Genomic DNA, 14288 nt, shown 5'->3' on the forward strand with positions numbered 1-14288 from the left:
TGAGGTATTGTGATGAATCAGGGTGAAATGGTGTCTGAAACGGCCTCGTTACCTGATGGACAACTGTTTTATTATAAATTATTTTAGAATTACCTCTATAAGAGGACCATTTCACTGCCAGAGCTATTGGTGTGTGTGTGTGTGTGTGTGTGTGTGTGTGTGTGTGTGTGTGTGTGTGTGTGTGTGTGTGTGTGTGTGTGTGTGTGTGTGTGTGTGTGTGTGTGCGCGTGTGTGTGTGTGTGGCCTCTTTTATCTCCATCTCATACAGCTGATTAGGCAGCAATCCTGTCCTTCATTTGAGAGAGGTGAACTCTGTCCCTCGCTCACACACACACACACACACACGCACACACGCACACACGCACACACAGTGGTGTTTGCCCTCTGATCGCAGGATATTGAGACCTGTACCCTCTTTCTATCTCTCTAAACAATCTTTTAAAGTATTTGACCCAAGTCTAATCCTCTCTAGAATGGACAGATTCTATGTTGACAACCCCTTTCCCATAGCCCCTCCCTCTCCCTCTCCCTAACCCCTCCCTCTCCCTTGCCCCTCCCACTCCCTAGCCCCTCCCTCTCCCTATCCCCTCCCTTACCCATAGCCCCACCCTTCCCCATAGCCCCTCCCTCTCCCTATCCCCTCCCTCTCCCTGCCCCTGCCCCTGTCCCTATCCCCTCCCTTCCCCATAGCCCCTCCCTCTCCCTATCCCCTCCCTCTCCCTAGCCCCTCCCCCATAGCCCCTCCCTCTCCCTAGCCCCTCCCTTCCCCATAGCCCCTCCCTCTCCTTAGCCCTTCCCCCTCCTCTGGCCCTGTTTACACACCATCAATGTCTGCAGTGGTGAGCCTGGATATAACTAACATAGGTCAAAGACATCGCAGGGAAGAAAACATGAAAACTAATTAACCAACGAATGTTAAAAATTATAGGCATTTTTCTCAGGACTGTTCCATGCCTGTTCTTTGTGCCAGTCCAGGAAGATGTGCGAGTCCTGTTTTTCTGGCGTTGATATGTGTCAGCGCAGATGTAATGAAGAAAGCCATCAGAGTCATTAAAATGGCTTATCTGATCTGCTGTGGTTCACTGGCCATCCTAATGTAGAGACATGTCATCAGCATTAAGCAGAGGAGGACACACATGCATACATACATACACACACACACACACATATGCACACACTTTAATGTAGGGACTAGTCATCCTGATTATCGCCATTAAGTCATCAACCCAGAGTGAAACCTAGTCATGAAAGTTAATTCATTCCTGTACACACACACACCAGATCTTTAATTCAGTATTAGTGATGAGTATTTAACTGATGTCAGCTCCTGTGGGTGTTTTAATCAGAGGGAAAATATGAACGTTTTATTGAAACATGTTTAACAATAAATCTCCTCATTAATTTGATGAAAGTATCTGCTCAGATGAGCTGAGTGATGTCAGACCAATGGAAGGTTCTGGGTCTGGTGTTGTAATATCCACAGCACAGGGCTTAGGGGTTGGTTATACACGGAGTGTACAAAACATTAGGAACACTTTCCTAATATTGAGTTTCACCCCCTTTTGCCCTCAGAATAGCCTCAATTTGTCGGGGCATGGACTCTAGCCCTACCGAGTGGCGAAGCGGTCTAAGGAACTGCATCTCAGTGCTAGAGGCTACACTACAGACCCTGGTTTGATTCCAGGCTGTATCACAACTGTCCGTGATTGGGAGTCCCTGTCACGACTTCCACCGAAGTCGGTTCCTCTCCTTGTTCGGGCGGCGGTCTGCGGTCGGCGTCACCGGTCTTCTAGCCATCGTCGATCCACTTTTCATTTTCCATTTGTTTTGTCTTGTTTTCCTCCACACCCGGATTTCATTTCCCTCATTAATTATTGTGTGTTTAACCCTATGTTCCCCCCATGTCTTTGTGTGGAATTGTTTGTTGTCAGTGCTTGTGCACATGTTTACTAGTGCACGTCGGGTTTTGTACCCATGTTTGTTATTTCTTTATGCCGTTGGTTTTGCAATTAACGTGTTATGGCTGGGGGCAGTATTGAGTAGCTTGGATGAATAAGGTACCCAGAGTAAACTGTCTGCAACTCAGGGCCAGTTGCTAATATATGTACATTTGGAAAGAAGACACTCTGAAGTTTCTAAAACTGTTTGAATGATGTCTGTGTGTATAGCAGAACTCATATGGCAGGCAACCATGAGAAAAAATCTAACCAGGACGTGGGAAATTTGAGGTTTGTAGTTTTTCAACTCATTCCCTATCGAATACACAGTGTCTATGGGGTCATATTGCACTTCTTAAGGCTTCAAATAGATGTCAACCGTCTTTAGAACCTTGTTTGATGCTTCTATTGTGAAGTGGGGGCAAATGAGAGGGGAATGAGTCAGAGGTCTGCCAGAGGGCCACGAGCTGGCCACACGCATTCACGTGAGAGTTAGCTTGAGTTCCATTGCATTTCTGAAGACAAATGAATTCTCCGGTTGGAACATTATTGAAGATTTATGTTAAAAACATCCTAAAGATTCATTCTATACTTCATTTGACATGTTTCTATGGACTGTAATGGAAGTTTTTGACTTTTCGTCTGGACCTAGTGATCACGCGTCATGAATTTGGATTACTGGGCTCAACGCGCAAACAAAAAGGAGGCATTTGAACATAAATGATGGACATTATCGAACAAAAAGATTCCTGGGAGTGCATTCTGATGAAGATCATCAAAGGTAAGTTAATATTTATAATGCTATTTCTGACTTCTGTTGTCTACACAACATGGCGGATATCTGTTTGGGTTGTTTTGGTCTCCGAGCGCTGTACTCAGATTATAGCATGGTGTGCTTTTTCCGAAAAGCTTTTTTGAAATCCGACACAGCGGTTGCATTAAGGAGAAGTGTATCTATAATTCTGTGCATAATAGTTGTATCTTTTATTAATGTTTTTTCTGAGTATTTCTGTAAATTGATGTGGCTCTCTGCAAAATCACCGGATGGTTTGGAACTACTGAACGTAACGTGTCAATGTATACTGAGATTTTTTATATAAATATGAACATACATGTATTGTGTAACATGAAGTCCTATGAGTGTAATCTGATGAAGATCATCAAAGGTTATTGATCAATTTATCTCTATTTCTGCTTTTTGTGACTCCTCTCTTTGGCTGGAAAAATTGCTGTGTTTTTCTGTGACTTGGCTCTGACCTAACATAGTTGTTTGGTTTGCTTTCGGCATAAAGCCTTTTGAAATCGGACACTGTGGTGAGATTAACAAGACGTGTATCTTTAAAATGGTGTAAAATACTTGTATGTTTATGGAATTTTAATTATGGGATTTCTGTTTTGAATTTGGCGCCCTGTATGCTGAATGTCTCTTAATTTGTTTTCTGTTAAATAACATTTTATTTGGTCAAACACAATTTTTTCTCAAAGTTAGTTAAGCACCGGTAAAAAGCTAATTGGGTTATTTGCTATTTTTGGGCAGTGAAGTGACCTTTGCCTCCCTCCAGGCCTGAGTGCACACTCTATCTTCTAGATTTAGATTGAAGATGTGGTATACAGGAGTCACAATATATTCCGCTGCCAACCTCGGTAATTTACCATCCAGGTTGTCAGTATCAGTAATTTACCATCCAGGTTGTCAGTATCAGTAATTTACCATCCAGGTTGTCAGTATCAGTAATTTACCATCCAGGTTGTCAGTATCAGTAATTTACCATCCAGGTTGTCAGTATCAGTAATTTACCATCCAGATTGTCAGTATCAGTAATTTACCATCCAGGTTGTCAGTATCAGTAATTTACCATCCAGATTGTCAGTATCAGTAATATACCATCCAGATTGTCAGTATCAGTAATTTACCATCCAGGTTGTCAGTATCAGTAATTTACCATCCAGATTGTCAGTATCAGTAATTTACCATCCAGGTTGTCAGTATCAGTAATTTACCATCCAGATTGTCAGTATCAGTAATTTACCATCCAGGTTGTCAGTACCAGTAATTTACCATCCAGGTTGTCAGTATCAGTAATATACCATCCAGATTGTCAGTATCAGTAATTTACCATCCAGGTTGTCAGTACCAGTAATTTACCACCCAGGTTGTCAGTATCAGTAATATACCATCCAGATTGTCAGTATCAGTAATATACCATCCAGATTGTCAGTATCAGTAATTTACCATCCAGGTTGTCAGTATCAGTAATTTACCATCCAGATTGTCAGTATCAGTAATTTACCATCCAGGTTGTCAGTATCAGTAATTTACCATCCAGATTGTCAGTATCAGTAATATACCATCTAGATTGTCAGTATCAGTAATTTACCATCCAGGTTGTCAGTATCAGTAATTTACCATCCAGGTTGTCAGTATCAGTAATTTACCATCCAGATTGTCAGTATCAGTAATTTACCATCCAGGTTGTCAGTATCAGTAATATACCATCCAGTTTGTCAGTATCAGTAATTATCATCCAGATTGTCAGTATCAGTAATTTACCATCCAGGTTGTCAGTATCAGTAATTTACCATCCAGGTTGTCAGTATCAGTAATTTACCATCCAGATTGTCAGTATCAGTAATTTACCATCCAGATTGTCAGTATCAGTAATTTACCATCCAGATTGTCAGTATCAGTAATTTACCATCCAGATTGTCAGTATCAGTAATTTACCATCCAGATTGTCAGTATCAGTAATTTACCATCCAGGTTGTCAGTATCAGTAATTTACCATCCAGGTTGTCAGTATCAGTAATTTACCATCCAGGTTGTCAGTATCAGTAATTTACCATCCAGGTTGTCAGTATCAGTAATTTACCATCCAGGTTGTCAGTATCAGTAATTTACCATCCAGATTGTCAGTATCAGTAATTTACCATCCAGGTTGTCAGTATCAGTAATTTACCATCCAGATTGTCAGTATCAGTAATATACCATCCAGATTGTCAGTATCAGTAATTTACCATCCAGGTTGTCAGTATCAGTAATTTACCATCCAGATTGTCAGTATCAGTAATTTACCATCCAGGTTGTCAGTATCAGTAATTTACCATCCAGATTGTCAGTATCAGTAATTTACCATCCAGGTTGTCAGTACCAGTAATTTACCATCCAGGTTGTCAGTATCAGTAATATACCATCCAGATTGTCAGTATCAGTAATTTACCATCCAGGTTGTCAGTACCAGTAATTTACCATCCAGGTTGTCAGTATCAGTAATATACCATCCAGATTGTCAGTATCAGTAATTTACCATCCAGGTTGTCAGTATCAGTAATATACCATCCAGTTTGTCAGTATCAGTAATTATCATCCAGATTGTCAGTATCAGTAATTTACCATCCAGGTTGTCAGTATCAGTAATTTACCATCCAGGTTGTCAGTATCAGTAATTTACCATCCAGATTGTCAGTATCAGTAATTTACCATCCAGATTGTCAGTATCAGTAATTTACCATCCAGATTGTCAGTATCAGTAATTTACCATCCAGATTGTCAGTATCAGTAATTTACCATCCAGATTGTCAGTATCAGTAATTTACCATCCAGGTTGTCAGTATCAGTAATTTACCATCCAGGTTGTCAGTATCAGTAATTTACCATCCAGATTGTCAGTATCAGTAATTTACCATCCAGGTTGTCAGTATCAGTAATTTACCATCCAGATTGTCAGTATCAGTAATTTACCATCCAGATTGTCAGTATCAGTAATTTACCATCCAGATTGTCAGTATCAGTAATTTACCATCCAGGTTGTCAGTATCAGTAATTTACCATCCAGGTTGTCAGTATCAGTAATTTACCATCCAGGTTGTCAGTATCAGTAATTTACCATCCAGATTGTCAGTATCAGTAATTTACCATCCAGATTGTCAGTATCAGTAATTTACCATCCAGGTTGTCAGTATCAGTAATTTACCATCCAGGTTGTCAGTATCAGTAATTTACCATCCAGGTTGTCAGTATCAGTAATTTACCATCCAGGTTGTCAGTATCAGTAATTTACCATCCAGATTGTCAGTATCAGTAATTTACCATCCGGGTTGTCAGTACCAGTAATTTACCATCCAGATTGTCAGTATCAGTAATTTACCATCCAGGTTGTCAGTATCAGTAATTTACCATCCAGGTTGTCAGTATCAGTAATTTACCATCCAGATTGTCAGTATCAGTAATTTACCATCCAGGTTGTCAGTATCAGTAATTTACCATCCAGGTTGTCAGTATCAGTAATTTACCATCCAGATTGTCAGTATCAGTAATTTACCATCCATGTTGTCAGTATCAGTAATTTACCATCTAGATTGTCAGTATCAGTAATTTACCATCTAGATTGTCAGTATCAGTAATTTACCATCGAGATTGTCAGTATCAGTAATTTACCATCCAGATTGTCAGTATCAGTAATTTACCATCCAGATTGTCAGTATCAGTAATTTACCATCCAGGTTGTCAGTATCAGTAATTTACCATCCAGGTTGTCAGTATCAGTAATTTACCATCCAGATTGTCAGTATCAGTAATTTACCATCCAGATTGTCAGTATCAGTAATTTACCATCCAGGTTGTCAGTATCAGTAATTTACCATCCAGATTTTCAGTATCAGTAATTTACCATCCAGATTGTCAGTATCAGTAATTTACCATCCAGATTGTCAGTATCAGTAATTTACCATCCAGGTTGTCAGTATCAGTAATTTACCATCCAGATTGTCAGTATCAGTAATTTACCATCCAGGTTGTCAGTATCAGTAATTTACCATCCAGGTTGTCAGTATCAGTAATTTACCATCCAGATTGTCAGTATCAGTAATATACCATCTAGATTGTCAGTATCAGTAATTTACCATCCAGGTTGTCAGTATCAGTAATTTACCATCCAGATTGTCATTATCAGTAATATACCATCTAGATTGTCAGTATCAGTAATTTACCATCCAGGTTGTCAGTATCAGTAATTTACCATCCAGGTTGTCAGTATCAGTAATTTACCATCCAGATTGTCAGTATCAGTAATTTACCATCCAGATTGTCAGTATCAGTAATTTACCATCCAGGTTGTCAGTATCAGTAATATACCATCCAGGTTGTCAGTATCAGTAATTTACCATCCAGATTGTCAGTATCAGTAATTTACCATCCAGGTTGTCAGTATCAGTAATTTACCATCCAGGTTGTCAGTATCAGTAATTTACCATCCAGATTGTCAGTATCAGTAATTTACCATCCAGATTGTCAGTATCAGTAATTTACCATCCAGATTGTCAGTATCAGTAATTTACCATCCAGATTGTCAGTATCAGTAATTTACCATCCAGATTGTCAGTATCAGTAATTTACCATCCAGGTTGTCAGTATCAGTAATTTACCATCCAGACTGTCAGTATCAGTAATTTACCATCCAGGTTGTCAGTATCAGTAATTTACCATCCAGATTGTCAGTATCAGTAATTTACCATCCAGATTGTCAGTATCAGTAATTTACCATACAGGTTGTCAGTATCAGTAATTTACCATCCAGGTTGTCAGTATCAGTAATTTACCATCCAGGTTGTCAGTATCAGTAATTTACCATCCAGATTGTCAGTATCAGTAATTTACCATCCAGATTGTCAGTATCAGTAATTTACCATCCAGGTTGTCAGTATCAGTAATTTACCATCCAGGTTGTCAGTATCAGTAATTTACCATCCAGGTTGTCAGTATCAGTAATTTACCATCCAGGTTGTCAGTATCAGTAATTTACCATCCAGATTTTCAGTATCAGTAATTTACCATCCAGGTTGTCAGTACCAGTAATTTACCATCCAGATTGTCAGTATCAGTAATTTACCATCCAGGTTGTCAGTATCAGTAATTTACCATCCAGGTTGTCAGTATCAGTAATTTACCATCCAGATTGTCAGTATCAGTAATTTACCATCCAGATTGTCAGTATCAGTAATTTACCATCCAGGTTGTCAGTATCAGTAATATACCATCCAGGTTGTCAGTATCAGTAATTTACCATCCAGATTGTCAGTATCAGTAATTTACCATCCAGGTTGTCAGTATCAGTAATTTACCATTCAGGTTGTCAGTATCAGTAATTTACCATCCAGATTGTCAGTATCAGTAATTTACCATCCAGGTTGTCAGTATCAGTAATTTACCATCCAGATTGTCAGTATCAGTAATTTACCATCCAGATTGTCAGTATCAGTAATTCACCATCCAGATTGTCAGTATCAGTAATTTACCATCCAGGTTGTCAGTATCAGTAATTTACCATCCAGGTTGTCAGTATCAGTAATTTACCATCCAGGTTGTCAGTATCAGTAATTTACCATCCAGATTGTCAGTATCAGTAATTTACCATCCAGATTGTCAGTATCAGTAATTTACCATCCAGGTTGTCAGTATCAGTAATTTACCATCCAGGTTGTCAGTATCAGTAATTTACCATCCAGGTTGTCAGTATCAGTAATTTACCATCCAGGTTGTCAGTATCAGTAATTTACCATCCAGATTGTCAGTATCAGTAATTTACCATCCAGGTTGTCAGTACCAGTAATTTACCATCCAGATTGTCAGTATCAGTAATTTACCATCCAGGTTGTCAGTATCAGTAATTTACCATCCAGGTTGTCAGTATCAGTAATTTACCATCCAGATTGTCAGCATCAGTAATTTACCATCCAGGTTGTCAGTATCAGTAATTTACCATCCATATTGTCAGTATCAGTAATTTACCATCCAGGTTGTCAGTCTCAGTAATATACCATCCAGGTTGTCATCAATTCACATCAATTCACATCAATTTGCAGAAATACTCATAATAAACATTGATTAAAGATACAACTACTATACATGTAATTTTAGATAAACTTCTCGTTAATGCAACCGCTGTGTCAGATTTAAAAACAACTTTACAGCTAAAGCGTACCATGCTATAATCTGAGTACGGCGCTCAGACACTAAACAAGCCAAAAAGAAATGCGCCATTATGCAGTCAACAGAAGTCAGAAATAACATTATAAATATTCACTTACCTTTGATGACTCCCAGGAATCCCAGTTCCACAATAAATGTTTGATTTGTTCGATAAAGTTCTTCATTTATGTCCAAATAGCTCCTTTTGTTAGGGCGTTTGGTAAACAAATCCAAGTCCAAGTAAACAAGTGCAAGTAAACAAGTGCAAGTCCAGCCGAAAGGTCGGACAAAAAGTCAAAATAGTTATATTACAGGTCGAAAAAACATGTCAAACGAAGTATAGAATCAATCTTTAGGATGTTTTTATCATACATCTTCAATAATGTTCCAACCGGAGAATTCATTTGTCTGTAGAAAAGCAATGGAACGCAAGCTAACTTTCACATGACCGCGCGTCACGAGCTCGTGGCAATCTGCCAGACACCTGGCTCAATCCCCTCTCATTCGGCCCCACTTCACAGTAGAAGCATCAAACAAGGTTCTAAAGACTGTTGACATCTAGTGGAAGCCTTAGCAAGTGCAACATGACCAATATCCTACTGTATCTTCAATGGGCTATGAGTTGAAAACCTACAAACCTCAGATTTCCCACTTCCTGGTTGGATATGTCTCAGGTTTTCACCTATCATATGAGTTCTGTTATACTCACAGACATCATTCAAACAGTTTTAGAAACGTCAGAGTGTTTTCTATCCAAATATACTAATTATATGCATATTCTAGCTTTTATGACTGAGTAGCAGGCAGTTTACTCTGGGCACCTTATTCATCCAAGCTACTCAATACTGCCCCCCAGTCACCAATAAGTTAAAGGAATTATCTAATGAGTTTCAGAGAGGGCGGTGCGGTCTGCCCAAAGCATCACCAGGGGCAAACGACCTGCCCTCCACCTCCTGATGTCACAGGGAAGCCAAAAATATCATCAAGGACATCAACTACCCGAGCCACTGCCTGTTCACCCCGCTATCCTCCAGGAGGTGAGGTCAGTGCAGGTGCGTCAAAGCTGGGACCGAGAGACTGAAAAATAGCTTCTATCTCAAGGCCTTCAGTCTGTTAAACAGCCATCACTAACACAGAGAGGCTGCTGCCTACGCACAGACTTGAAATCATTGGCCACTTTAATAAATAGATTATTAGTCACTTTAACAATGCCATTTTAATTATGTTTACATATCTTGTATTACTCATCCCATATGTATTTACTGAATTTTAATACCATCTATTGCATCTTGCCTATCCCGCTAGGTCATCGCTCATCCATACAGTATATGTATGTATTCTTATTCCATTCCTTTACTTATATTTGTGTGTATTAGGTATTTGCTGTAGAATTGTTAGATTACTTGTTAGATATGAATGCACTGTCTAAACTAGAAGCACAGGCATTTTGCTAAACTCGCAATGCAATCTGCTATCCGTGTGTATGTCAAATAAAATGTATTTACATGGCCCTTCTTACATCAGCTGATATATCAAAGTGCTGTACAGAAACCCAGCCTAAAACCCCAAACAACAAGCAATGCAAGTGTAGAAGCACCTGTGACCAATAAAAATGCAGGTGTAGAAGCAGTATGTATAGCCTCTCTTGAAAAAGCCAAACCTTGACCCAGAAAAAAAAAACTATTGGCCTATATCGAATCTTTCATTCCTCTCAACATTTTTAGAAAAGGCTGAATTCCTGAAGTCAAGCAATGTATATGAAATGCTTCAGTCTGGTTTTAGACCCCATCATAGCACTGAGACTACACTTGTGAAGGTGGTAAATTACCTTTTAATGGCATCAGACCGAGGCTCTGCATCTGTCCTCGTGCTCCTAGACCTTAGTGCTGCTTTTGATACCATCGATTACCACATTCCTTTGGAGAGATTGGAAACCCAAATTGGTCTACACGACAAGTTCTGGCCTAGTCAAGTTCTGGCCTATCTTATCTGTCGGAAAGATATCAGTTTGTCTCTGTGAATGGCTTGTCCTCTGACAAATCAGAGTAAATTTTGGTGTTCCTCAAGGTTTCGTTTTAGGACCACTATTGTTTTCACTATATATTTTACCTCTTGGGGATGTCATTTGAAAACATAATGTTAACTTTCACTGCTATGCGGATGACACACAGCTGTACATTTCAATGAAACATGGTGAAGCCACAAAATTGCCCTTGCTAGAAGCCTGTGTTTCAGACATAAGGAAGTGGATGGCTGCAAACGTTCTACTTTTCAACTCGGACAAAAGAGAGATGCTTGTTCTAGGTCCCAAGAAACAAAGAGATCTTCTGTTGAATCTGACAATTAATCTTAATGGTTGTGCAGTCATCTAAAAAAAAAACTGTGAAGGACCTCGGCGTTACTCTGGACTCTGATCTCTCTTTTGACGAACTTATCAAGACCATTTCAAAGACAGCTTATTTCTATCTACGTAACATTGCAAAAATCAGAAACTTTCTGTCCAAAAATAATGCAGAAAAATTGATCCATGCTTTTGATATTTCTAGGTTAGACTACTGCAATGCTCTACTCTCCGGCTACCCGGACAAAGCACTAAATAAACTTCAGTTAGTGCTAAATACGGCTGCTAGAATCCTGACTAGAACCCCAAAAATTGATCATATTACTCCAGTGCTAGCCTCCCTACACTGGCTTCCTGTCAAAGCAAGGGCTGATTTCAAGGTTTTACTGCTATTATACAAAGCATTACATGGGCTTGCTCCTACCTATCTCTCTGATTTGGTCCTGCCGTACATACTTACACGTACACTACGGTCACAAGACGCAGGACTGCTAATTGTCCGTAGATTTTCTAAGCAAACAGCTGGAGGCAGGGCTTTCTCCTATAGAGCTCCATTTTTATGGAATGGTCTGCCTACCCATGTGAGAGATGCAAACTCGGTATCAACCTTTAAGTCTTTACTGAAGACTCATCTCTTCAGTGGGTCATTTGATTGAGTGTAGACTGGCCCAGGAGTGTGAAGGTGAACGGAAAGGCGCTGGAGCAACGAACAGCCCTTGCTGTCTCTGCCTAGCCGGTTCCCCTCTCTCCACTGGGATTCTCTGCCTATAACCTTATTACAGGTGCTGAGAAACTGGCTTACTGGTGCTCTTCCATGCCATCCCTAGGAGGGGTGCGTCACTTGAGTGGGTTGAGTCACTGACGTGGTCTTCCTGTCTGGGTTGATGCCTCCCCTTGGGTTGTGCCGTGGCGGAGATCTTTGTGGGCTATACTCGGCCTTGTCTCAGGATGGTAAGTTGGTGGTTGAAGATATCCCTCTAGTGGTGTGGGGGCTGTGCTTTGGCAAAGTGGGTGGGGTTATATCCTTCCTATTTGGCCCTGTCCGGGGTATCATCGGATGGGGCCACAGTGTCTCCTGACCCCTCTTGACTCAGCCTCCAGTATTTATGCTGCAGTAGTTTATGTGTCAGGGGGCTAGGGTCAGTTTGTTATATCTGGAGGACTTCTCCTGTCTTATCCGGTGTGAATTTAAGTATGCTCTCTCTAAGTCTCTCTTTCTCTTTCTTTCTCTCTCTCGGAGGGCCTGAGCCCTAGGACCATGCCATGTTTTGGGGGCTAGAGTCAGTCTGTTATATCTGCAGTATTTCTCCTGTCTTATCCGATGTCCTGTGTGAATTTATGCTCTCTAATTCTCACTCTCTCTTTTTCTCTCTCCTCTCTCTCTCTTTCTCTTGGAGGACCTGAGCCCTAGGCCCATGCCTCAGGACTACCTGGCCTGATGACTCCTTCCTGTCCCCAGTCCACGTGGTCATGCTGCTGCTCCAGTTTCAACTGTTCTGCCTGCGGCTATGGAATCCTGACCTGTTCATCGGACGTGCTACCTGTCCCAGACCTATTATTTGACCATGCTGGTCATTTATGAACATTTGAACATCTTGGCCATGTTCTGTTATAATCTCCACCCGGCACAGCCAGAAGAGAACTGGCCACCCCTCATAGCCTGCCTGGTCCCTCTGTAGGTTTCTTCCTAGGTTTGCTGTTTGGGGTTTTAGGCTGGGTTTCTGTACAGCACTTTGAGATATCAGCTGATGTACGAAGGGCTATATAAATACATTTGATTTGATTTGATTTTGATTTGATGTGCCCAATAAAAATAGATTTGTGCATCAGTAAAAGAATGTGAGAGTTTTAGGGGCCAAGACAAATTTCTTTAGCCTCCTGAGGTTGAAGACGCGTTGTTGCGCCTTATTCACCACACTGTCCGTGTGGTTGGACCATTTCATATCATCAGTGATGTGTACGCCGAGGAACTTGAAGCTATCTACCTTCTCCACTGCGGTCCCATTCATGTGGATAGGGGCTTGTTCCCTCTGTTGTTTCCTGAAGTCCACGATCAGCTCCTTTGATTTGTTTATGTTAAGTGTGAGGTCATTGTCCTGGCACCACTCCCCCAGGGCCCTCACCTCCTCCCTGTAGTCTGTCATCATTGCTGGTAATCAGGCCTTCTACTGTTGTGTCGTCTGCAAACTTGATGATTGAGTTGGAGGCGTGCGTGGCTACCCAGTCATTGGTGAATAGGGAGTACAGGAGGGGAATGAACACGCACCCTTGTGGTGCCCAGGTGTTGAAGATCAACAAAGTGGAGGTGTTGATTCCTACCTTCACCACCAGGGGCAACACGTCAGGAAGTCCAGGACCCAGTTACACTACACAGGGCTCGCTTCAGACCAAGGGCCACGACCTTAATGCTTGGAGGGTACTATTGTGTTGAATGCTGAGCTGTAGTCAATTAACAGCATTCTTACAGAGGTATTTTACTTGTCCAGATGGGACAGGGCAGTGTGCAGTGGGGTGGCAATTGCATCTTCTGGGGATCTATTGGGGTAGTATGCAAAATGAAGTGGGTTTAGCGTGTCAGGTAAGGTAGAGGTGATATGATCCTTAACTAGCCTCTCAAAGATCTTCATGACGACAGAAGTGAGTGCTACTGGGTGATAGCCATTTAGTTCAGTTACCTTTGCTTTCCTGTGTACAGAACCAGTGGTGGCCTTATTGAAGACAGACAATGGTTTGAGTTTCACTGTGTCTTAATCTCCATCTCTTTCATTTATTACCTTTCTCACTCTCTCACTCTCTCACTCTCACTCTCGCACTCTCTCACTCACTCTTTCTATTTTTCTGTCTCTCTTTCTGTCCCTCTCTCTCGCACTCTATCTTTCTCTTTCTTTCTCTCACTCTCTCGCTCTCTCTCCCATCTCTCTCGCTCTCTCAATTCAATTCAATTCAAGGGGCATTTTTGGGATGGGAACAGTAAACATTACGCTCACACAAGTTCCAAAATAATAGACATTTAACATGTAATATTATGTCTATATACAGTGTTGTA

Source organism: Oncorhynchus mykiss, chromosome 15 (genome assembly GCF_057628025.1).
Source record: "Oncorhynchus mykiss isolate SJ-2025 chromosome 15, ASM5762802v1, whole genome shotgun sequence".
Classification (NCBI taxonomy): Eukaryota; Metazoa; Chordata; class Actinopteri; order Salmoniformes; family Salmonidae; genus Oncorhynchus; species Oncorhynchus mykiss.